At 46.1% G+C, this 24,364-nt stretch overlaps 1 pseudogene across 1 annotated transcript in view; it reads right to left on the bottom strand.

The window, feature by feature from the left end:
• Positions 1–24,364, bottom strand: part of LOC146813092 (epidermal differentiation-specific protein pseudogene) — a 194,771-nt pseudogene that overhangs the window by 115,325 nt on the left and 55,082 nt on the right. Inside the window, exon 2 of the transcript XR_014966956.1 lies at positions 13,943–14,005. The product of XR_014966956.1 is annotated as an epidermal differentiation-specific protein pseudogene (transcript). The remainder of the gene's footprint in view (positions 1–13,942; positions 14,006–24,364) is intronic.

Genomic DNA, 24,364 nt, shown 5'->3' with positions numbered 1-24,364 from the left:
ACGTCCTTCATCCCTTCGTGTAGGTTGGCTCTGGCGGCGGCGGGGTCGTTGGTCAGGGAGAGGATCAGCTGGGTGTCGTCGGCGTAGGAGATTATGTTGAGGTGGTGTTGCCGTGCGATGGCCGCGAGGGGGCTCATGTAGACGTTGAAGAGGGTGGGGCTCAGCGAGGATCCTTGAGGGACGCCGCAGATGACATCGGTGGCCTCTGACTTGTACGGTGGTAGACGGACTTTCTGTGTTCTTCCGTCGAGGAAGGAGATGATCCATTCCAGCGCCTTGTCCTGGATTCCGACGTTGCTGAGGCGCTGTACTAGGGTGCGGTGGCAGACAGTGTCGAATGCTGCGGAGAGGTCTAGGAGGATGAGGGCCGCTGTTTCTCCGTTGTCCATCAGGGCTCGAATGTCATCGGTGGCGGCGATGAGGGCGGTCTCGGTGCTGTGATTGGCTCGGAAGCCGGACTGTGAGGGGTCGAGGGATCCATTCGTTTCGAGGAAGGCGGCCATCTGCTTGTTGACGGTCTTCTCGATGACTTTGGCTGGAAACGGGAGGAGCGAGATGGGGCGGTAGTTCTTGAGTTCGGTGGGGTCCGCCGTGGGTTTCTTGAGTAGCGCGCTGAGTTCGGCGTGCTTCCAGCTCTCAGGGAAGGTGGCGGTGTCGAAGGATGTGTTGATGATGTCTCGCAGGTGGGGTGCGATGACAGCGTCAGCCTTGTTGAAGACGTGATGAGGGCAGGGGTCGGTCGGTGATCCGGAGTGGATGGAGTTCATCGTGCGGATGGTGTCTTCGGTGCTGATCGGAGTCCAGGCTTGGAGGGTGGTGGTGAGGGGTGGTTGTTCGGTCTTGGTGTGCGTTGGTTGGTTGCTGAAGCTGTTGTGTATGTCCGCGATCTTGTTGTGGAAGTATGAGGCGAGGGAGTTGCAGAGGTCTTGTGATGGGGTGATGTCGTTGTTTTCTGCGCTGGGGTTGGAGAGCTCTTTCACGATGTTGAAGAGTTCCTTGCAGTTGTGTGCGTTGTTGTCCAGCCGGTCCTTGAAAGCAGTTTTCTTGGCGGCGCGGATCAGCTGGTGGTGTTTCCGGGTGGCCAGCTTGAAGGTGGTCCTGTTGTCTGGTGTGGGCTCCCTTCTCCAGACTTTCTCGAGGGCTCGGCAGTTCTTCTTGGAGCTCTTGAGTTCGTCGGTGAACCACGGGGCTTTCTTGCTGCCGGGTCTGCTGGGCGGGGTCCTCAGCGGGGCGAGTTCGTCCGCGCAGTTGCTGATCCACTGTGTGAGGTTGTTGGCGGCCTGGCTGGGGTTCGCTGAGCTGGCAGGGGGGTGCTGGCTCAGGGAGGTGGCGAGCTGGTCTGCTGTGATCTTGTTCCAGCTTCTGCGGGCGGCCTGTTGCTGGTGGTGGTGGGTCGTCGTTCTCTTGAAGGTGAAGTGGACGCAGCTGTGGTCCGTCCATTGGAGCTCTGTGGCGTGGCTGAAGACGATGTCTTTGCAGGATGAGAAGACGGCGTCGAGTGTGTGTCCGGCGAGGTGGGTGGGGGTGGATACCAGCTGCTTGAGTCCAAGATTGGCGAGGTTGTCGAGCAGGGTGCTGGTGTTGCAGTCGTTGTTGTTCTCCAGGTGGAAGTTAAGGTCCCCCAGGAGGATGTAGTCGGCGGAGGGGAGGGCATGCGGGCTGACGAAGTCGGCGATGTCCTCGCTGAATTGTGTGCGTGGTCCCGGGGGTCGGTAGATCAGGGTGCCTCTGAGGGTGGTGTTTGGGTCGGTGTGGATCTGGAAGTGCAGGTGTTCGGCGGTGGTCAGGGAGTTGTCGGTGCTGGTCGTGAGACGGATGGTGTTCCTGTGGATGATGGCGACGCCTCCTCCCATCTGGTTGGCGTTGCGGTCCCTCCGGACGATCTTGTAGCCCTCCGGGATGGCGATGGCGATGTCGGGAGCTGAAGAGGCGTTCATCCAGGTCTCCGTGAGGAAGGCAACGTCAGGGGCTGTGGCGTCTAGGAGGTTCCAGAGTTCCACGGCGTGTCTGTGGACGGAGCGGGTGTTGAGCAGGATGCACTTGAGGTGGGTGCTGCTGGTGTTTGGCTTGGCGGCTGCTGGTGCGGGGCCGGTCCGGATGCAGGAGAACTTGCAGGCGTGGCAGCTGAAAGGTCCGTGGGTGAGTCGTGGTGTGGCTTGGTGGCAGTCTGGGAGTCGGCCGGTGTTGAGTGCGATGAGGGTGGCGGCGGAGTACGTCCGGCGGGTAGGTCGGGGTCTTCGTGGGCCAGGGGTCCTGGCGCTGGTCGCGATCCGGTCGCGGACGGGCGCAGACGGGCTTACCTTTGGCGCGCCTTCGGCGCACAATCGGCGCGCCCGCTGCGCGTGACCGCTGCGCGTTCGCACGGTCGCCATATAAGGCGAAGTGCGCGGGTGGGCGGGGCAGCTGGGAGGCGGGAGCGGGGAGGGATACAGAAGGAAAAAGGGGCGGGGCTAAGCGGCGGTGGCGGGAAGCGGGGAGGGATACAGAAGGAAAAAGGGGCGGGGCTAAGCGGCGGTGGCGGGAAGCGGGGAGGGTGAGCGAGGATCGGCGAGGTAGGCGGGCAGACAGGGAGGAGACAGCGAGACACGGGCACAGTTACCAGGAAAATAAACAAAAACACGGGCACGGTTACACTGAAAGGAGAAGCACAGGTCACACAGTCAAGGGGATACAATTAGCACCAAAAACGATCAGCCGGCAGGCAGGCACGGACCGCGCCTCTCGGAGGAGGGGGCGTGGTCAGCGGCAGCGCGACAGGCAGCGAGGCAGCTAGGCAGGGCAGAGGAGCACACGCAGCAGCTGGTGGCCGTGCGGCGCGGGGGTGTCCCACAAGTGGGTCACACTCACCTGCGTCGCACGGTCGCCATATAAGGCCAAGTGCGCGGGTGGGCGGGGCAGCTGGGAGGCGGGAGCGGGGAGGGATACAGAAGGAAAAAGGGGCGGGGCTAAGCGGCGGTGGCGGGAAGCGGGGAGGGATACAGATTACTAGATACTAGATTAGTTTGCCATCTTCAACCTCCGAGTGGCTATGAAGAAAGCACGAACTCCTCTGCAAATAGGCGTAAGTAATTTTTATTACTCACATGAAGTTAGTCATTACGAGTTTCAGCTGACGAAACAGCCTTGATCACATCATATATATATATAGTCCATCAATTTGAAACACTCAACGGGTTCCCTATAATCCACCATTTTATTCATTTGAAATGGCAGACGCGTTTCAATAGCAATATGTCTTTCTCAATGCCCTTAACGTGGATTCACTTGAAGCACTCATTTTTGTAGGTCTTCTTCTATTCCCATTGGTTGGAATGCTGTCCACTACAATTCAAACAAAGCTCTGTCAGCATGGACATTTCACTAATCACGTAAAGTCAAACACAATGTTATGAACTTAGTAAGTCTTTAGTAGATGTATTCCGCCATATTGGGCACAAAGTCCATAATGAATTTCACCTTACTTGGTCCATGCTGGTAAGATAGAGCTTACAGTGAACAGTGATTGGTAAAATGTCACAGGGAAGCCATAGGGAGTACATGGCCTGAATACTTGTCATTACAAGTTTCCTAGCTTCATGATGGAATCACTGTACAGTAAGATGTTTGATACCAAACATCTCCTCTGAATAAATCCTCACTGATGCCAGTGTTGGATTTATTTATCAATGCACACATGAATCCTTTTTGAGGGTCCCCTCAAAACCTACCAAGCACTGGTGTGGTCTCTGAGTAGTCTTAGCCAGTCTGTCACCATCAGACATTTTTCTGACCTCGTGGGGAGAGGGCCAGCACTCTGAAAGGCCAGTGACAAAGTCTGCTCTGGGCAGAGGCTGCTTCACACCTTCCCCAGTGCAGGATGGCCTTCTGAGGTGTGAAGCTATAAAGGTAAAGCTACCTTTGAAATGCAACCCAGGCATCTCCAGATAGTGGAGAATGCCAAACCCCATTTCCTGTTCCTCTTTTGGTTGGAGGAAAGACGGGGAAATGTGTTAGATGAGGAGGTATGCCAACACTCAGCCTGTGCCACCAATGAGGAGTGGCATGCAATGTGGACACCTCTTTACAAAGCCTCCATCTTGAGATGGTAGGAAAACAACATATCAGGGCTAGATTAGTGCCCCTTCTCACAGGAAGTGGTCACTTAGAGGGTGTACACATCCTAAAGGTAGGTAGCCCATTAGCTACTACCTGTCTCTTCTTTTAACACCTCTAAATGTATTATTTAGGAGGCATCCCTGGACCTTGCAACTTAGATTTGATGGAACTAATAAGACCAATGGATAAAGAAGAGCTGTTGACTCAAGAACCAAAGACATGCTGCACAAAATTAGCACTAAACCCTGCAAGCTGCTTTCAGGGCTCAACAATCGTGGTCTTCGAGGGCTCAACATCGTGGGTGCCCTGCTCACTACGCCACTGGAGTCAAGCTATCCTGGCTGAAGAGGGGTGAATCCCTGGAACCGGTCCTAGGATGCTTGATTCCGGTCCAGGGAAGACATGGCTTGGCAGTTCCGGCTGGACTGTTCCCATGAGGCACAGGGTCAAGACTGATTTGCAAATGGCCATGTCTGAACTGGGGTGGCGTGGTGAGCAAAATAACGATGGATTAAACCCAGATCTGGGACTGGGGGTGAATGTTTTCCCAATGTGCAACATTCCGTCCATCATCTTCTGTGTTTTGTTCTTCACCCTATGTGGGAAGGGTATGCCCAGACGTGGGTCCCGTGCTCACTACGCCACTGGAGTCAAGTTACCCTGGCTGAAGAGGGGTGAAACCCCGAATCCGGTCCTAGGATGCTTGATTCCGGTCCAGGGAAGACATGGCTTGGTAGTTCGGGCTGGACTGTTCCCATGAGGCACTGGGGTGGAGTGGTGAGCAAAATAACGATGGATTAAACCGAGATCTGGGACTGGGGTGAATGTTTTGCCAATGTGCAACATTCTGTCCATCATCTTGTGTGTTTTGCTATCTACTCTGCAGCCAGCCCACCTGGCCTGAGTAATGACCAACCAGCTGTGTTCCTGTGCTCCTGAGGTCCTTGCGACCTGCTCCTTGCAAAGTATTTTTCTTTAGGTTTTTCTCATCTCCAAAAGGTCCCAACATTAGTAGCAATAGTTAGTGATAGTTAGTGATAGAGAGAACCAGACTCAGGAGCTCGACCTGACTCCTTATATGGACTTAACCTATGCCAGGTTAAGGGCTCTCTGTAAAGGATATGGCATCAAAACTGGCTCTCACGCTATAATAGATAAGCTTAGGAGGCTTTTGCCAGCATTTGAGAGAGATAATCCTGATATATTATCTGCATCCAATGAGGAGCAGAATGCTGATGACCAGTCTGAGGCGGTGATAGAAACACCCCAGTCAGAAGCAGAGGATGAGCCCCCAGAAGAGGACCTCATGCTGGAGAGATTGACCAGGAGGTTGAACTTAAAAGTTCAACTCCTGGACATAGAAATAAATAATAGAGATGGGTCTAGTACCCATCTCTGTTGGCAGCAAATTTATAACTTGGGTAAGAGAAGATTCCTTTGATTCCAAACTTCCCAAAGGGATTTTCCCTAAGTTTTCAGATGGTGATGACTTCACCAAATGGTTTATTGCTTTTGAGAGAGCTTGCATAGCTAGGAAAGTACCCAAAAAGAATTGGGTAAATCCAGGGAAAGACTCCTGACATTGAATGAGAAAGATGCTGAGTCTTATGACCTCATGAAGGGTACCGTGATTTAGGGCTTGGAAACACCCCTGATAAATACAGGATCAAATTCAGGGAGACTTGAAAAACACAGAGACAGACCTCAGTTGAATTTGTAGAATTTTCAGTATAAAAACTAGGTGGTTGGTTAACAGTTAACAATGTGCATGACTATGAAGGGCTTTACAATTTAATTATGAAGTAGTATCTTTTGAGTAATTGTTCGATGAGACGTTCCATCATCTTCTGGTAGACCTAGGTCACCTTCTGATCTAGAGTTGGGAAAGAAGGAAGACCTCTGGGTCAAAACAAGGGTAACCAAGACTAATACTGGTGGGGGTGGCCAAAAGAAAGAGGCCAAAAAGAACCCCCAAGGGAAAGATCAATCAATCATAGCATTTGTAAAGCGCACTACATACCCGTAAGGGTCTCAAGGTGCGGGGGGAATGCTGCTACTGTTCGAACAGCCAGGTCTTGAGGAGTCTTCTGAAGGTCAGTAGGTCTTGGGTCTGCCGTAGGCGGATGGGGAGGGTGTTCCATGTCTTGGCGGCGAGGTGGGAGAATGATCTGCCACCAGCGGTCACTCTTTGGATGCGGGGGACAGTGGCGAGTGTGCGGGTGGGGGTGTAGAAGCTGAGTCGGCTGTTGAGGTACGCTGGTCGGGTGTTGTGGAGTGTCTTGTGTGCATGGGTGAGGAGCTTGAAGGTTATCCTCTTGTTGACAGGGAGCCAGTGCAGGTCTCTCAGGTGGGGTGTGATGTGGCTGTGGCAAGGGATGTCGAGGATCAGGCGTGCGGAGGCGTTCTGGATGCGTTGGAGCCATTTCAGGAGTTTGGCCGAGGCTCCTGCATAGAGGGCATTTCCATAGTCCCGTCTTCTGCTGACAAGGTCCTGGGTGACTGTCCTTCTTGTTTCCGTGGGGATCCACTTGTAGATCCTGCAGAGCATGCGGAGGGTGTTGAAGCAGAAGGAAGAGACGGCGTTGACCTGCTTTGTCATGGAGAGGGTCGAGTCGAGGATGACTCCTAGGTTGCGTGCATGGTCGGTGGGTGTTGGAGCTGTTCCTAATGCAGTCAGCCACCAGAAGTCGTCCCAGGCCGAGAGGGTGGATCCGAGGATTAGGACCTCCATCTTGTCCGAGTTCAGCTTCAGTAGGATGTTCCTCATCCATTCGGCAACTGCCTTCATTTCTTCGTGGAGGTTGGTTTTGGCGGTGTGGTGGTCCTTGGTGAAGGAGAGGATCAGCTGGGTGTCATCGGCATAGGAGATGATGTTGAGGTCGTGCAGTCGGGCGACATGGGTGAGCGGTGCCATGTAGATGTTGTACATGAGCCCTGAGGTCCGCCGCAGATGATCTAGGTGGCTTCGGAGCGGAAGGGGGGAGGCATACGCTCTGTGTTCTGCCGGAGAGGAAGGAGGTGGTCCAGCCCAGGGCCTTCTCTTGGATTCCGGCATCGTAGAGGCGTGTTAGTAGTGTGTGGTGGCAGACTGTGTCAAAGGCAGATGACAGGTCCAGGAGGATGAGGGCCATGGTTTCTCCATTGTCTAGCAGGGTCCTGATGTCATCGGTGGCAGCGATGAGGGCAGTTTCGGTGCTGTGGTTGCTGCGGAACTCGGACTGGGACGGGTCTAGGATGTTGTTCTCCTAGAGGAAGCTGGTCAGTTGTTTGTTGGCGGCCTTCTCGATGACCTTCGCAGGGAACTTGAGCAGGGAGATGGGTAGGAAGTTCTTGAGGTCCTTGGGGTCCGCCTTGGGTTTCTTGAGTAAGGCGTTGATCTTGGCGTGCTTCCAGCTCTCCGGGAAGGTCGCTGTCTCGAAGGAGACGTTGATGATTTTCCAGAGATGGGGAGCGATGGTGGTGCTGGCTTTGTTGAAGATGTGGTGTGGGCAGGGGTCTGACGGGGATCCGGAGTGGACGGTGTTCATGATCTTGATGGTGTCGTCGTCGTTGATGTTGGTCGAGGACATCAGGCGGGCAGTACGGATGGTGGTCGTGGGGGCGGGGGTCTCAGTGGTTGCCGGGGCAGTCGAGTCGTTGAAGCTGTCATGGATGTCTGCGATCTTGCGGTGGAAGAAGGTGGCCAGGAGGTCTTCGGTGAACCAGCTGGCTTTCTTGCTGGTGTGGCTGTTGGAGGGCTTCTTGAGCGGGGCGAGGGTGTTGGCGCAGTCGTCGATCCACTGTCTAAGGTTGCGGGCGGCAGCGTCGGGGTTGGTCGGGTCTGCGGGTGGACTCTGGGAGAGGGTGGTGGATAGCTGGTCTTCGGTGACTTTGCTCCAGCAGCGGCACGGCATCTGTTGGGTGCGGTGGTGCGTGGTGGGTTTCCAAAAGGTGAAGTGGATGCACCGGTGGTCAGTCCAGTGGAGCTCGGTGGTGTGGTTGAAGGAAACGTGGGAGCTTGCGGTGAAGATGGGGTCAAGCGTGTGGCAGGCGGTGTGGGTGGGTGTTGTGACAAGTTGTCTGAGTCCAATGTTGGCGAGGTTGTCGATCAGGGTGGAAGAGTTGGAGTCGTTGTTGTTCTTGAGGTGGAAGTTCAGGTAACTGAGGAGGATGAAGTCCGTGGAGGTGAGGGCGTGTGTGCTGATGAAGTCGGCGATGGAGTCACTGAACTGTGATCGGGGTCCGGGGGGTCTGTAGACGAGGGTTCCTCTGAGGGTGGTGTTGGGGTTGGTGTGGATCTGGAAGTGCAGATGTTCGGCGGGGCTGAGGGTGTCGTCAGTGCTTGCCAAGACTTTGAGAGTGTTCCTGTGGACAATGGCGATTCCTACTCCGTTGGTGCGGTCCTTGCGGGTGATCTTATAGCCTTCCGGGATGGCTATGGCGATGTCGGGTGCCGAGGAGGGGTTCAGCCAGGTCTCCGTCAGAAAGGCGACGTCTGGGGTGTTGGAGTCGAGTAGTGACCAAAAAGCGAAAAAAAAACAAAGTCCTCTAAAGGCCCCCATAAACACGTTCAGGAGGGTGGGCCCCAAAACTATTAACAGCCTAGTAATTGGCACCAGAGAAAAACTGAGATCCCCAAAAGGTTTGGTGCCTTGACTGTCTGGATCTTGGACACAGAAATGGAGATCCTAGCTGTAAAACAAAAAAGAATGCCTTAAGCACACCTGCAGTAAATGAAGTAGTGAGTCTCCAGATGGCATCACAGGTGAGCCCAGACCATGTCAAGGTGCTCACTAAGGCAACTTTAGTCTCAGAGGGAGGGGTGAATGCAGCTACCCTGGTTGTCTGGCCCAGTGATCTAGAGAGATACAGACAAGAGCCAAATATCAATGTGGTTAGAGCAGAAGCCCTGAGAGACACTGGAACTAGTATCCCCATGGAGAATGAGCAGCTGTGTTCTCAGACTAATATGTGCTTGTAAAGACATATATAGTCCTCAAAGATGACAATCAGGCTAAGGTACATCCAATGGTGTTGGTGTAATTAGATTGGGGAGGAGTTACTGGCCTCAAAAGGGTAGTGGTGTCTACTGCTATGCCTGGACACTGTCTGCTTGACAATTATTTAGAGTACTTAGCATGGGCTGACATAGAAAACAAAACCCATGCAGCAATGCTGAGAATACCATACCTACATTGGTGTTTGTAAAAACAAGAGCACAGAGTAGAACCCAGGGTAAGTATTGGAGTCAGAAATTGTGGACCAACTGTCCAAAAAAAAGGGCAAGAAGTCTGGAAAACCAACTTTTATACTGACCCCAGATCAAGTCCCCTCTCCTTAGGAGGGGGGAAGGACTTGTCAGCTCTAGAAGGAACTTGAGCCCAGGAGTTCGGCCTTACACAGAAGAGCTTTTGGGCTCAGGGGGACCCTCCAGGGACGATATCTGCCAGTGTAGAGAACCTGTCCTACTCTTGAAGGCCTGAGACAGGACAGCAAGTAGCTGATAAGAAAAAAGGAGAGGCCAGTGGCTCCCACAGGACCTTTTGGGAGGAGGGACTCCTTTACACTGAGGCCAGGGACCCCAAGCCTGGTGCCACTAGTAGAGTGGTAGTGCCTCAGCAGTTTAGAGAGTTTCTCCTAACATTGGCACATGACATTCCCCTAGCTGGGCATCATGGCCAAACCAAAACTTCTACCGTCCAGGAATGTACCAGAACGTAAAGGAGTTGTAGTACTCCTGTGCCACCTATCAAGCCAGTGGCAAGAGAGGTAGTCAGCTAATGGCCTCCTTAATGCCTCTTCCAGTGGTTGGGGTACTCCCTGAGAGGGTTTGGATTGACATTGTTAGTCTCCTTGACCCACAAAAAGCTTCAGAAAACCAACTGACTTATACTAGTGGATCATTCCACTTGGTATCCTATGGCAATTCCCCCGAGGACTACCACTGCCACAAAGAAGGTAATATCACAGAAGTACAAACTTCATGTCTGTTTACTTAAAACATATGTGTGCATACCCCAAACACATGTGAACCGAGTGTAGAGTGGTTTACATGTTCACTACCTGATACCATTTGCAGACAAATTGACTTGTTGAAATATTTAACAAGACCCTAAAAGATATGATTAGTCGACTCCCTGAAAAACTCAGAAAGAGATGGGATGTCTTGCTACCATGCCTGCTTTTTGCTTACAGAGAGGTGCCCCAAAAGGGAGTAAGGTTTTCCCCCTTTGAACTTTTGTTTGGACACACTGTAAGGGGACCACTGTGTAAAGGAAGGATGGGAGAGACCACGCAAAAAAAACAAAGCAAATATTGTGGATTATTTGCTTGACCTTCATTCCAGGATGGCTGGGTACATGAAAAAATCCAATAGAAGCCATGAAGCCATCCAAGAGCTCCAGAAGTTCTGATATTACCAGAAGGTTACCACAGTGGAGTCCCAACTAGGACAGAATGTGGGTTGTGGGGTATGTGACTCCTAGGCTCTCCAAGACAAATGGACTGGGCCCTACCCTATCCTTGAAAGAAAAGGGGAGGTCACATATGTGGTGGACCTTGGCACATGCAGGAACCCCAAGAGGCTCATACATGTAAACCCACTGAAACCCTTTGACAGTGCTGAAAAGACCATGCTCATGGTAACAGATGAGGAGCATGAAGCACAGAGTGAATCACCCCCTTACCATATCTAAAAAACCCTAAAGATGGATCAGTCGAAGGAGTGGTCTTGTCAGACACCTTCACTGTCCACAGGCAGACTGATTGCAGGCAAGTCCTAAACCAGTTTGCTGAGTCCTTCTCTTTGAGCCCTGGTCTGGCTAACTGGTGTACAGATGATGTGTACACTGGTGACAGCCTTCCTGTCAATAATAAAATCTGCAGGCAGTCTGATCATGATGTCAAAGAGAGCATCAAGGCTGAAGTAAGCAAGATGCTGGAAATGGATGTCAATGAACTCTCAGAGAGTCCCTGGGCCAGCCCGGTTATGTTAGTCCCCAAACCGCAATCCCAGGGTGGAAATAAATGAATGAGGTTTTGTGTGGACTACAGGGGCCTCAATAATGTAAAAAAAAACTGATGTACATCCATTCCTAGGGCTGATGAATTAATTGAGAAGTTAGGGGCAGCCAAGTATTTCAGGACTTTTGATCGCACACCAGGGTGCTGGCAGATAGATCTGAATCCTGGAGCCAATGGAAAATCAGCATTCACAACTCCAGAGGGGCACTATCAGTTTACTCTTATGCCCTTAAGAATAAAGAATGCCCCTGCTATCTTCAGATCTCACTATCAAGGCAGGCAAGTGCCAGCTAAGGCAGAGTCTGCTTGTATACTTGGGCCTCTTTGTGGGTTAAAACCATGTTCAACCCCAACAACCTAAAATCAAGATCATGCTGGATTGGGAAGCTCCAAACACAGACTCAAGTAAGAGCAATCCTTGACTTGAATTGGTACTGCAGGATGTTTGTGCAGGGAGATGGGTCCATTGCAAACCCCCTCATAGAACTGACCTCCAAAAGATGCCCAAGAAGGTTAACTGGACAGTGAACTGTCAAATATTTTTTTTGACACCCTGAAGAAAGAAATGTACCCAGCACTCATTCTGAAAGCTCCAGATTATGCAAGCAGTTCATAGTGCAGACAGTGTAGTGTAGTTCCTATATCCCTAATAGGCTCTGCGCATTGAAATAATATACACTATAGTTCTTGACATAGGACTTAGGTCAGTATGTCTCTATCGAGTACATTAAACTTAATTACTTGTGCCAGCTAACTCAGAGGTCACTAGAAACTTCTCGAATAAACAAGAAGGGATTAGTTTCTGACAATCGCATAAACATGACAACTTTGTTTCCCTTAGAATCGGAACAATTTCAGAATCGCGGAAACAATAGATAACTGTTCCACTCAGTCAATCGTGCATGCTTCGTTTCAACAGAGTTACACAGAAATAGATAGACGGGCGTTTCAATAAAAAGGGTTTATTGAACAGTCTTATTTATCATGCAAGAGATATGAACTGCTACAATCGTAAGACAAAATGAGAAGTATAATACGCACAGTGTTAGCAGTAAGATAAAATAATACTACAATAGCATGGTTTATAGCTATAACAGATATTCATAAAAATACATCCATAAATAACACAGGCTAAAAATGTTAATGCTCATCTGATGCTTCTAGCTAGTTCTACCCCAGTGTACCTAACCTAAGTGTAGTACGAGGTGAAAAGTAGGTGTTGTTTGTCTATAGTCTAGTTTAGCTATAGTTGCCAAGATTTGCCAAAAGTCCCTCTAGGTTCTAGTCCGCTCCATACCTTAGAATGAGTGAGGTTGGAATCTCTTTCCGAGTCTCGATCTCTAACACCCCGCAAGGGGAGTCAGAAACACTGGAGCTGGATTCTCTGCGAGGAGGATGACAGCATCTGGTCAGTGCGTCATGCGGGGACTTGCCTTCCTTCCGAACTTGCTGTGGCGAGCCGCGTCGTGCAAGTAGGCAGCCGAACCGTGGTTTGCCATGGTAAATGAAGGTATATTTATACCTTGAATGTGTTTAGGAATGCCAGTATTGAGGTAAAAGTCGGGCATAAGAAAGTCATGAATGAATCCCTAAGGAATAGATGTTCATGCATAATAATGAGTTCTTGGAGAAATCAATATCCAAGCAAGGGGAAGTTGTTTTCCAAGAACTCGTTGTGATGTAGATGAACGGATGTAGGTGGCCATGCCTGTATTTGGTTAGCATGGATGATGCCTAAATACGGGTAGGATTTCTATGCCTAAATATGGGCAATGTGAATTGTGCCTATATAAGGACCTATATCGGGAAACCTATATACGGTATGTAAATCGACACACAATAACAGATGCCTATGAACATAGGATTGGAGCGGCTCTATTTCAGACCAATGGTGATGGCCATGACCAACCTCCTGCTGTTCAATTAGAAGGACGTTTCTTTCCAGAGAGCATCTTTGGAGTACCTTTGAATGGGAAGTTGAGACCTTACTTGTTTGTTTCTCACTTTTGTGTCCAAACTGACCACAGGCCTCTCAGATGACTCATGCAGATCAGATAAAAGGAGAAAACTCCAAACTTTTAAGGTGGTCCCTATCTCTACAGGAAATCGACATTACAGAGGAACACTATGACAAGGAAGAGGGTGAAAACAACTCACACCCTTGGCCCTTTCCCTCTACTGATGGGTTACAAACCGCACCTTCCATTTCACAGGCTGTCTGGGAGTCCTGCACCTTTAAAACCGCTACTCTAGAACCAGCTGAAGAAAGGTTTGTGCTGTATCTGAGGAAAGAGAATGAGATTGGATGCAACTTGAAGGCGTGGGATGCAAAACGTCACTAGAAGAATGCTGAGGCAGAAGAGTGCAGCCGCCAGCATGGACGCGAGAAGAAACTTCCCCTGAGACTCAAGCCACTGACATTTGTGGAGGAACGAGGCTGTCTGAGGTAGATATTCGCTTGCTGGGATGCAGCGGGAGGTGGGAATCAAAAGGTCAAGAAGACGCCGGGGCATTCCCAATAGAAGGCTCTCCCATATAAATGGAGGGTTGGTAAAACATTGTTTTTCCAGTGAAGCTCATGGCTTTGGTATGTCTCTTTTTTCCCTTAGCGGTTCATTTCCATAAGTTTAAAATCAGGCATTGTATATTTTCTCTCTTTACTTATAAATATTTAGAATTTTATAAAAGAGTATTTTGACCTGGTAAGGAATACCGTAGTCATATAAGCTGTTCTCTAACATGTGTTACAATTCACATGGTGATGGGACAGGAGTGTGATCGGGTGAATTCCCTGACATGCCCATTTCCCTTTTTCAATTAAAAATGTCCATAAGTGAACACCTACCTTGGGCTTATCTTCTTTCTTGAGGGTAATATTTACTTCACCGTGGCCTGGGATCTTCTGAGTCTACAAAGAGAAGAAGAGATCAAATATTAATTAGTGGGCTTTTCAGACAATTAAATAAAATAACTTCTACATAGAAACTAAAGTGTCTACACCTACTATTTTGTGAGAGAGTATTACCAATACAATATTAGGGGTGGGTGGAATTTGGGTAGTCGCGCTACGCAAAGCTCCGCGAAACGGTAAAAAAATCTCCGCGAGCACGCAGAGTTCTGCAAACACGCGGAATTGCTTGTTCCGCCCATTCACGATACTTTTTGCCTGTTTGCAAATGCTGTTTGCATGCTCGGGGGGAAATATCTCGCGAACATGCATTTTGAAAGTGCGAACAAGCAAAAAATTCCGCTAAGCCCTGGATCACGGAATTTTTGGCAATTCCGCGTTCTCCGCGGAACGCGAAAATAACCCTGGGCGTAGTTCACCTAGAAGCGCTACGCAACACTACGCGAAGTGCACTTCGCACTACGCAAGCTACGTGAAGCTACGCGAGCTGCGTAGTGCGGTAGGGAAAATGCTGTTCCCACTGATTGCACAGTGCCAGATGCTTGTCCACACTGTGCAATCATTGCAAACGGCATCTTGCACAGTGCAAGTGGTCGTTTTCTGCTGCTCAAGTAGATTTGTACTCGAGCTGCAGTTTTCTCAACGCGACTGGTAGTTTTTCATCACGAGCATACGCGACCACTCGCAATGAGAAACCTGACCTCCCCGCGTTGAGAATCTTGCCGGGTGGTTTATTTTCCACGCTCGCGATCAGCAACTTAATCTTGCTGATTGCGAACAAGGAAAAAGTCTCGCCGAGATGTCATTTTGCTCGCTCGCGGTCGCCAACTTGACGTTGAGGACCACGAGCTAGCAAAAAATGCCCTCTACGCTACGAGTTTTTGCACTGTGCTACGTGCAATTCGCGTAGTGCGAAGTAGCGCAAACTACTCGAGTATAGCGTACTGCTATGCCCAAGCCTACGTGAAATTATCCAAATTCCGCAAATTCCGCAAGTGGAATGGAATTTACCGCCCAGGCCTGTACAATATCACTGAACAAAACAGTTGACACATGGTGGAGAAGGAGGGCAACTTCCGCCTGATAGAAGATGGAACACATCATGTATGAACTACAGGAGGGTTAACACAAGTTGGGCCCTTCAAAGACACATGAAACAGGCTGAAATAGTTAGAACAGTACCTGCTAATGCTATCTGTTCCCAAGGGGAGAACATGACAAAAATGGCAGAAGGACAAAAACAAATGGCTGTTGGAATGGGTCAAGGATGGAGTTTTGATCTACCCGGTGCCATGGTTCCCCTACAGAAATATATTTCCTGTGAGGACCAAATCGACTTCTTTCTTAATTTTGAAAAGGCTACTCGAGCCAGTGCCTAGCCACAAGACTGGTGGTCCTTCAATCTTGCACCCCTATTAATATGAGAAGCACAACCTGCCAATCAAATTGCTAATAGGGATGGCACTTCCACCTATGCAGAAGTCATGAAGATTATCCTTGCTCGCTTAAGGGTGGATGATGAGTCTCACAGACTGAAATCTAGAAAAGAGAAAGGAGCCCCTGGAGATACCCTGAAAAGTTGTATTTTATAAAATAGAAGATGCTGCAAACTGCTGACTGAAACCTCTAGAATCAGCTAAGGAAGAGATTATGTTGAGAATTTAGCTTTACCAGTATTTAGAGGCCCTCTCCTTTCGGACTCAGAAATGGCTACAATAGCATACAGGACTAACTTTGGACCATGCTGTTGAAATGGCTACTACGTTAGCCAGTGCTCAGTCCCGGGGAGCTCCTACAGACTTTGAGAAAACAGCTAAACCTTTGTCACCTTCCACTACGAAGTCGGAGAGAGAACTGAACAAAAACCCCTTAGAATCCTATAGGAATAAATTAGGGAATCCAGAACCCCTTGTTAATACTGGGCCTCAGTGTTACGAATGAGGGGAGTGGGAACATATAGCCACAAGTGAGGAAAAAGAGAAAGAAGAATCAGTGGGTGTCAGCTATGTTCCCCGAACCGTTCTGTATGCACAAGAAACTGGGCCCACATATTATGTGAGTTTAAAGCTTAATGGCATTCATGTCACAACTTTATTAGACTTGGGATGTAGGCAGTCAGTAGTTAAGAGTGAGTTAGTACAACCCTCCCAAATCATCCCAAATAAACGAGTAGGGATCCATTGCGTGCATGGGGTAAGTAAGGTGTATCCAGTAGTATTTTAACCCTTACTTATTCTTCAGGACAGGAAAGTATGGTGGAAGTCGCAGTCCTTCCTTATTTATGATCATTCTTAAAACATATAATGCTTATTGCTTGGAAATCTTACCCACCAAAATAAATCCATGAATCTTAGAACCAAGGGGGAACCCCATGTCCACACTACTCTGTTGACACGGAACCATGGGTCCTAGAAAATTGGTTTAGCATTGCCCAATTAAATTATAGCACCCTCCTAACTTCATGCATGGCAAAATGCCAGAGATACCCAGGATTCCCCAACCCAGTTTAATCTCATTTTATTAAGGAAAAAGGCCTACTTTATTGTTTGGGCAGGGATGGGGATACCACACAATTGTTAGTCCTTTGTGAGTTCTGGGATCAAGTGTCATTTGTCACACACTCACACCTCTTAGTTGGACATTCTGGGATAGAAACAACTATTCAAGCCATTTTGCAGATCTTTTTTTGGTCAGGTATCTATGATCAAACTAAGAGGTATTACCATGAGTGTACTATATGCCAAAAAAAGAATCCATACCAACCACCCAAAGTGCAATTACCTATAATTGATAAACTCTTTGATATGATAGTGATGGATCTAATAGGGCCTTTGCCTCATTCCGCAAAAGGTTCCAGTATGTATTTGTTATTGTTGATTATGCTACTATGTACTCAAAAGCCATCCCCTTAAGGGTTATCTCCTCTAAAGTAATCACACAACACCTCATAGGAGTGTTTTCAAGTATGAGCTTTCCTCTGTAAATACTTACAGATTAAGGCACGCCTTTAGTGTCCAAAATGATGAAGCAAGAGTGTAAACAGTTTGATATTAAACATCTAACCACTTCAGTCTACCATCCTCAGACAGACGGTTTAGTCAAGAGATATAATGGGAGTTTTAAGTTGATTTTAAAGAAAAATCTGGGATCAACCGTTGCCCCTTACACTTTTTATATTACTGAGCCAAATAAAGAGAAGCCTAAGTGTCTGCTTTTTCAACAACGTACACTTTTAGAAATAACAAAAGAGGCATGGGAAAGAGATGCAGAGGATGAGGCTAGTTTGCTTCTAGATCATGCTAACCATTTTAAATCCTGAATTGGCAAACTGAGAGCGTTAGCTAATGAAAATCTGAAAAAAGCCACTAGAAGCTGAAGTTTTCCTATGACAAAGGTACACAATGGAGAGAACTTACAGTTGGTGATTGGGCTCTACTACTTCTACCTAATTCTCTCACAAAAATGAAAAAGGATTGGCAAGGTCCCTATGAAGGTAGTAAGAGGATAGGATGAGGGACATACAAATAACATATTTCTAAAAAAAAAAAAAAAAAACTATACAACATTAACCTCTTGCACAAATGGTTGGGGCCTCCATCCGAAGTTGTTCAAACAAAGGTCCCTATAGAGAGCCAGGGAAGTACTTTTGATAAAACTGATATTAACAAGAACCTTTTTGATGAAGAGAAACAAGAGCTTCTTGGAGTAGTAACATCTATTTCAGATATATTGTCTGATTTACCTGGGAGAACTAATCTGGCCCTGCGTTCTCTACCAACACAAGCTAGAATTGTTTTAAAACAACATCCCTATCGCATTCCGGGAGCCCGTAGACTTGCTGTTCAGACTGAAGAGGCCCAAACGCTCAGGATGGGATTTTATCATCCCATCCCTGAGTGAGTGGTGCTCCCCTATTTTGCTCGTCCAGAAACCTGATGTCAGTCCACACTTTTGTATAGATTTTTGAGCATTAAATAAAGTCTCTAAGCTGGATGGGTATCCCTTACTCGGAGTAGATGAGTTGACTGAAAAACTGAGAGAAGCTTTGGCAAATCCCTTTAAATCTGGGCGATCAAAACACCTGATGGGTTATATAAACTCACCGTTTTAACGTTTGGTTTACATGGTGCTCCTGCCACCTTTCAGAGACTCATGAAGACTTTGCTCTTAAAACATCAGAAATGCTCATCTGCCTATTTAGACGATATTGTCATATATAGTAAGACCTATCCAAAATATATTAGTCACTAACATTCGATCCCATCTGAGCTGCAATGGTCTAACCTCCATATAATTGCAAAAAAGTCAAAACTTGCATATCATAAATTCAAGTACTTGGGTTTTCTCCATGGGGAGGAGGTTATTAAACCACGACAGAAAAAATAAAAGCCATACCTGACATTTATTTCAAGATATTTGAGATTTTCACGACGCGATATAGACAAATTTCACACAAAGTTTGAGTCTAGCTGTTTAGTAACATATCGGTTTAACTTTATTCAAACAACGCATTTAACAAAAAAAACAGTTTCAAAAAATACCTTTCAACATTGGAACTCATGAATACAATATAACTACCAAGCAAAGAAATGTCACTGCTTTGCACAGTTTTCTTTATGAAAGGGAGTACACACCCATTTCTCCATTCTTACACTTTACGGGTAGTGGTTAGTTTCCTATTGGAGCTGTCCAAAACTGATGTTGAAAATTGTGCTGGTTTTGAACTTTTCTGGCTATTTCTACCTCCAGCTCTTGCTCCTGGCAACAAAGATACAGCTGAAGTACATAGACGATGTAGTGAAATGTCGCCAGAACAAAAGCGTTTTGCTACCGTCTGCATGAACTATAACAGCATCATAACAGCTAGGAAGCAGTCTGTGGATCTAATTTTAAACAATGTGAAAAACAATAGTTGTTAATCTTTATTCTTCTTTTACTGCAGCAGTTCAAGCACTGTGAAATAATTTAAACAACATAAAATGTATTAGGATTTCATTTTGAACATTAGACAACCAAAACAAGATACAATAGTGAAGTGGGGACAAGACTTCTTAGATGCAACTTAAGGCTGCTGGTATTATAGTACCTTTAGTAAGGTTAGTTTTTATCTGTAGTAACATAATTTAGTCTTGTAATGTTTTATAAATTAATTTCCTTCAGTTAAAAACAGTCTTTCATTTCTAACAACATGCTGTAGACAATACCACTTGTATACAGGGCCTGACTACGACTTCCCTGCACTTCTTCTCCAGTAACTTTTTCTACATTTCTAGATACCATCACCTCCTTCATTATAGGACATTTTTCATTTAATAAAATCTTCTTCTTTCATCAATAGAATGAACTAATGTGTTATCCTGGAGATAGCTTTCTTCATCATAGAAAGACTCTGTAGTAGAAGTAGATATCCATTCTTCACTAACAACTGTACAAAAGTTACTTCTATTCATAATCTTCTCTTCTGGTTTTGTCTCCTCATGTAGAACCCCAATTTGGTCATTAGTGTTAATTTTATTTATAAGCAAAATATAAAGTTTCTTCTTAAAAGCAAAGGCATTATCCACTACTCCCTCAACTTGTTCTTCCTGATTCAGTGCCTCTCTCCTTCTTCTACAGTTCTTCATATGTCTCAATACAGTTACAACCACTCTACTTCAAAACATCTTTGCTCTGATTTCCTTAATCTTCTTTTTGTCTCCTGCTTAAGGTGTGTCCATCTTTTTGTCTCCTGCTTAAGGCATGTCCATCTTTTTTACATTCTTTCCTGTTCTTCTAATATAGATGCCATCCACTCTTATTGTTTATCATAGTTTAGTTTTTACTTTTTATTTACATTATTTTGAAATCGTTGCAGGTGTCCAGATACATTTTTAAGAAATAACTTTGTCCTCTTACCAGTAGCTCGTTATTCTTTCACCAGTCTTTCTACAATTTTTTCCCTTTTGTGTGTCAGTTCAGCAGAGATACTGGAGCTGTTTCTGTTGCTTTTACCTCTGAACTTTTTGGAGGCATTCTAACTGTCTGCAGTAATGTAGATATTCTTCATTAAAAATAAGGATATTTCAATTTTTAATTACACAATTTATTTTACTCCAACTGACCATCAGGTGGTCGATATCAATACACATAGATGGAATGATGTGAAGGAACTAGTGAGGGGAAATTTTAACTTCACCAATAGGTGAGCAAGGAAGCAATTCCTTTTGATTTAGGTACCCTCACACACCCTAGTGGTGTCATGCTTCATCATCGGGTCCCCCCGACGCCTAAAAGTCGGCGTGGGCTCAACCACAATGTTGGGAGCTCTTTGAAGATATTATAAACCAGGGGGGCTAGAAGATAAAAAACCTCAGGCAGATCCCCAGTTTCCCTTTATTATCGGGTCTGTCTGGGTTAATAAAATTACTAAAAATGGGGTCTTTATGGGAGTATTATGGTCCTATGACCCTAGTGTCAACATGTTTCAGTCCGTATGTGGCCGTAAAGGTCCAGGACTTTCTTCAGGGCAAAAAGAGGCCACCCTGGATAGCAGAAGAGGGAATTCCCTATCCTGTTTCTTGTAGCAAGGGCAGAGTAGCTGCTCCTTGTATGAGCGACTGATTAATTAATCTGTCATGTGTCGTATTCCATCCGAATTTAGAATGATTTCCGTTCCTCAGGGGACTGTAGGGCTAATGGGGGTAGCTCTGTAGTCAAACCTTCGTCAAGAGTCCTGCCACGCCTGTCCACCTACTCGGTCTCGATACATATGGTAATCATGACTATACATTCAGTTTGGTCTGTCTATACTCCACTTTTGTTTGGACACTCTTATCACTAGACTTTTGATGGGACTACAACTTCCTACTTCAGTGACGTCATCTCGTAGTTCTATCCCGTCATCATTCGGCGCGTACGAGACAAGTAGCACGCCCTTTACCATCACAAATTGATGCATAAAACCCCAGCCGTTAGTCTCCTCGGTACCTCCCACCAACTCAGGAGGGACCGAGGCACCGACGGAGAGGTAAGCGTGCCCTATGGTTGACTCCTAGGTTATTTAACGTGTCTCTGTTACTATGCTCGCGCAATACAGCTTGACTTTTGAACATTACGCGTTTCGAGCATTTGTTTGCTTGAATCGTTTAACTTTGTGAAAGCGCACTTAACGTGTCTCTGCTAAAATGCTCGCGCAATACAGCCTGACTTTTGAACAGTACACGTTTCGAGCATATGTTTGCTGGAATCGTTTAACTTTGCGTAAGCGCACCACTCAACATCAGCCTGATAGATACCGCACTTTTCCACAGTAGCCGTTTAGCTTAAATCCATTATTCTATCCAGGGGCAATAAGCTGGCTCTATATTCTGATTTGTTCTTCACGTGTCTTTAACATATTGTTAACATTGTGCGCATCACACTCGTACCGGACATCTCCTCGGCACCTCCTTCAGTAATCTTTGAGAGATCAACGGCGAGGGAAGTGTGGTTTAAGTCTGGCATCTTGTTGCCCAACACTCGGCAAGGGTACAATACCATGTCCCGAGTGGTTACCAACAATGTTTTTCAGCACACACGTAGCTGTTGATGTGGGAAAGCGCACTTCCCAGTTGGGGCAATGAATTAGATATATACCGTCCTCTTTGTACATTACCCCAGTAACAACCCTGCTCAGTGAGGTATATCCGAGGCGAGCGAACGCCATCATGGTAAAAACACTAAATGAGCAAACTTGAATTACTTTGCTCTTTCTGTGTTGATGTCCACACTCCGATCAGTGTTTGCTTTTCTTAAAGCAAGGTGGGCCACCCTGTATCTTAACTTTTGACTGAGACTCTGGCAAATACCGCTTTTTAACAATACAAGTTATTAGCAATGCCTATATACCTTGTTGATCTACGTATTTGTTGACTGATACGCTATGTTTGATTAATATTTTCAGGGCGGGGTCTCCTTTACCTGAGTTCGTTACCGGGTGAGGTGAGGTCTGATACTCACACAAGTAAGGTGAGTTCTATACACTTCACTTATAGGATACACTTTATGGTACCTATATAAGGAGAAAGAATGAATGTTTTAGTGAGGAATATTTTAACTGAATTTAGCATACACAGTTAGTGATATATGTTTTTTTCCAACAGGAGTGAAATACACCCTACTTGTATAGAGAACCAACTTTATCAGGTTGTATTGTGAGACAACATGTCACACTTTTTACTTTTCACTGTTTTTGCAGTAGCTATCTGGTCCTGAAGAAAGCCGGGAACTATTCCCTTTTGGCTGAAACTAGTTGACCCTTTTGTACATGCAACTTATTTGTTCAAGGTTGCCGCTACACGATTTTTAACTGGATTGGCAGAGAGACACACATTAAAAATCTTTTCTCCCTCCCAACTCCTTTTTTAACCTTCACTTGCACTGCAATTTCCTTTTTCAATGTTTTCCATCATTTGAGATACTCGTGACCGACCTTGGTCGATCTCTCTGTCTGACTTGTTCTTGTTTGCCTTTTTCCCACCTTGGCTACTACGCTTGCCTCTAGGCTTAGAGGAGTAGTAACAAGACCTAAGGATGACCAAGTGATGACACTGGCCTCCCTTGGCAGTTGATGGAAATCCAAAAGACTGGTCTTTGTTCCTGTTTTCTATACATTCACATCTGTTGGTAGATTCAGGTTCAGTCTACTCACTGTTGGTTATCTCTCTCTTTCTTTTTTTCAGTTCTTGTTCTCTCACTTTAATTTTCTCTTCGTGACCACCAGTTCATTATATGTTTCTACTAGGGTCATAGGACCATAATACTCCTATAAAGACCCAATTTTTAGTAATTTTATTAACCCAGACAGACCGGATAATAAAGGGAAACTGGGGATCTGCCTGAGGTTTTTTATCTTCTAGCCCCCCTGGTTTATAATATCTTCAAAGAGCTCCCAACATTGTGGTTGACCCCACCCCGACTTTTAGGCGTCGGGGGGACCCGATGATGAAGCATGACACCACTAGGGTGTGTGAGGGTACCTAAATCAAAAGGAATTGCTTCCTTGCTCACCTATTGGTGAAGTGAAAATTTCCCCTCACTAGTTCCTTCACATCATTCCATCTACGTGTATTGATATCGACCACCTGATGGTCAGTTGGAGTAAAATAAATTGTGTAATTGATTATATAGGGAGGTGTTACTCTGACCCAGAATCCTCTCCACCCTCTAGGCAAAAGAGAAAAATATTTTTTCAATAGCCTTTTGTATACATATTTCAATTTTTACTCTAGACAACGTACCAACTAATTTACTGCTGACTTACTCATAATATGAAAATCGTTTTTTATGTTATTTTGCATTTTTTAAATCTACAGATGAACCTATCTATACAACTATAGGCACATACTTCAATATACCATACCCAAAGCAAAACACCAAACTATATTTATTACATACCTTTTAACATTATAGCACTGTCTCCTACAACACAGCTATACCATATATCAGTTCTAACTTTTACATTGTAAAAGACAAGATCATCTCTTCTGTATTAAATTTTAAAATGGACATCAACCACACCGTAGTAGTACATACACTGTCTCAACACTGTAAATCCAAAAACATGACATAAGAGCTATTTGTGTACCTCTCTATCACTGTGTCACTGGTGTATTTAGTATCTTAGTACTTTTCTACTTAGATGTATCAGATTTAATTTTGGGAAACAGTACATATAAAAATATGTACATTAAACTCTATCAGAGCATATAGTTTACAAATTCTTTACAGTACATGCAAAGAGTGTGTGTCAGATTGCATATATAACTCACCAGATGGTTCTAAAAACTACATATTCCTCACTGAAACTTGTAAATACATGTGTTTGCGGTTGAATACATCAATACTACCGGGATGATCGAATTTGTGCATAGGTTATTCTCTGAAGATACAGGTAGTGACTCGAAGGTTCCCTAAATATGTGAAAACCCCTTGAGTCATTCCGTGTCTGCATAATTACACCCTGCAGTATTGCATGCGAATATCACTGCTATCTGGATGTTTGGATGAGTGCATGAATAGTAGCTGAATGATTAGATAAGTGTATGACTAATGTTTCAATAATTCTACACATGCATAGATAGTGTTTGCATAATTAAATGAGTACAACTCTTGTGCATGAATGATTGCAGCAGTGCATAGATCATGTTTAGGTGTTTTATAGAGTGCATGGATAGTGCATACATGATCGTTTAAGTACATGCATAGTACCTAGCAGATTTGTGAGTGCATGTGTAGCGTTTCAGTGATTGGATGACTACATGGCTGCTGCCCATGTGTTTTTGCTTCAGTGAATAGTTAGTGCCTGGGTATTTAGATAAGTACATAGATAGTGCTGGGATA

This window comes from Triturus cristatus, chromosome 7, assembly GCF_964204655.1.
Source record: "Triturus cristatus chromosome 7, aTriCri1.1, whole genome shotgun sequence".
Classification (NCBI taxonomy): domain Eukaryota; kingdom Metazoa; phylum Chordata; class Amphibia; order Caudata; family Salamandridae; genus Triturus; species Triturus cristatus.
The sequence above is the reverse complement of the archived record's forward strand: the minus strand, read 5'-3'. Positions and strand labels throughout refer to the sequence as shown.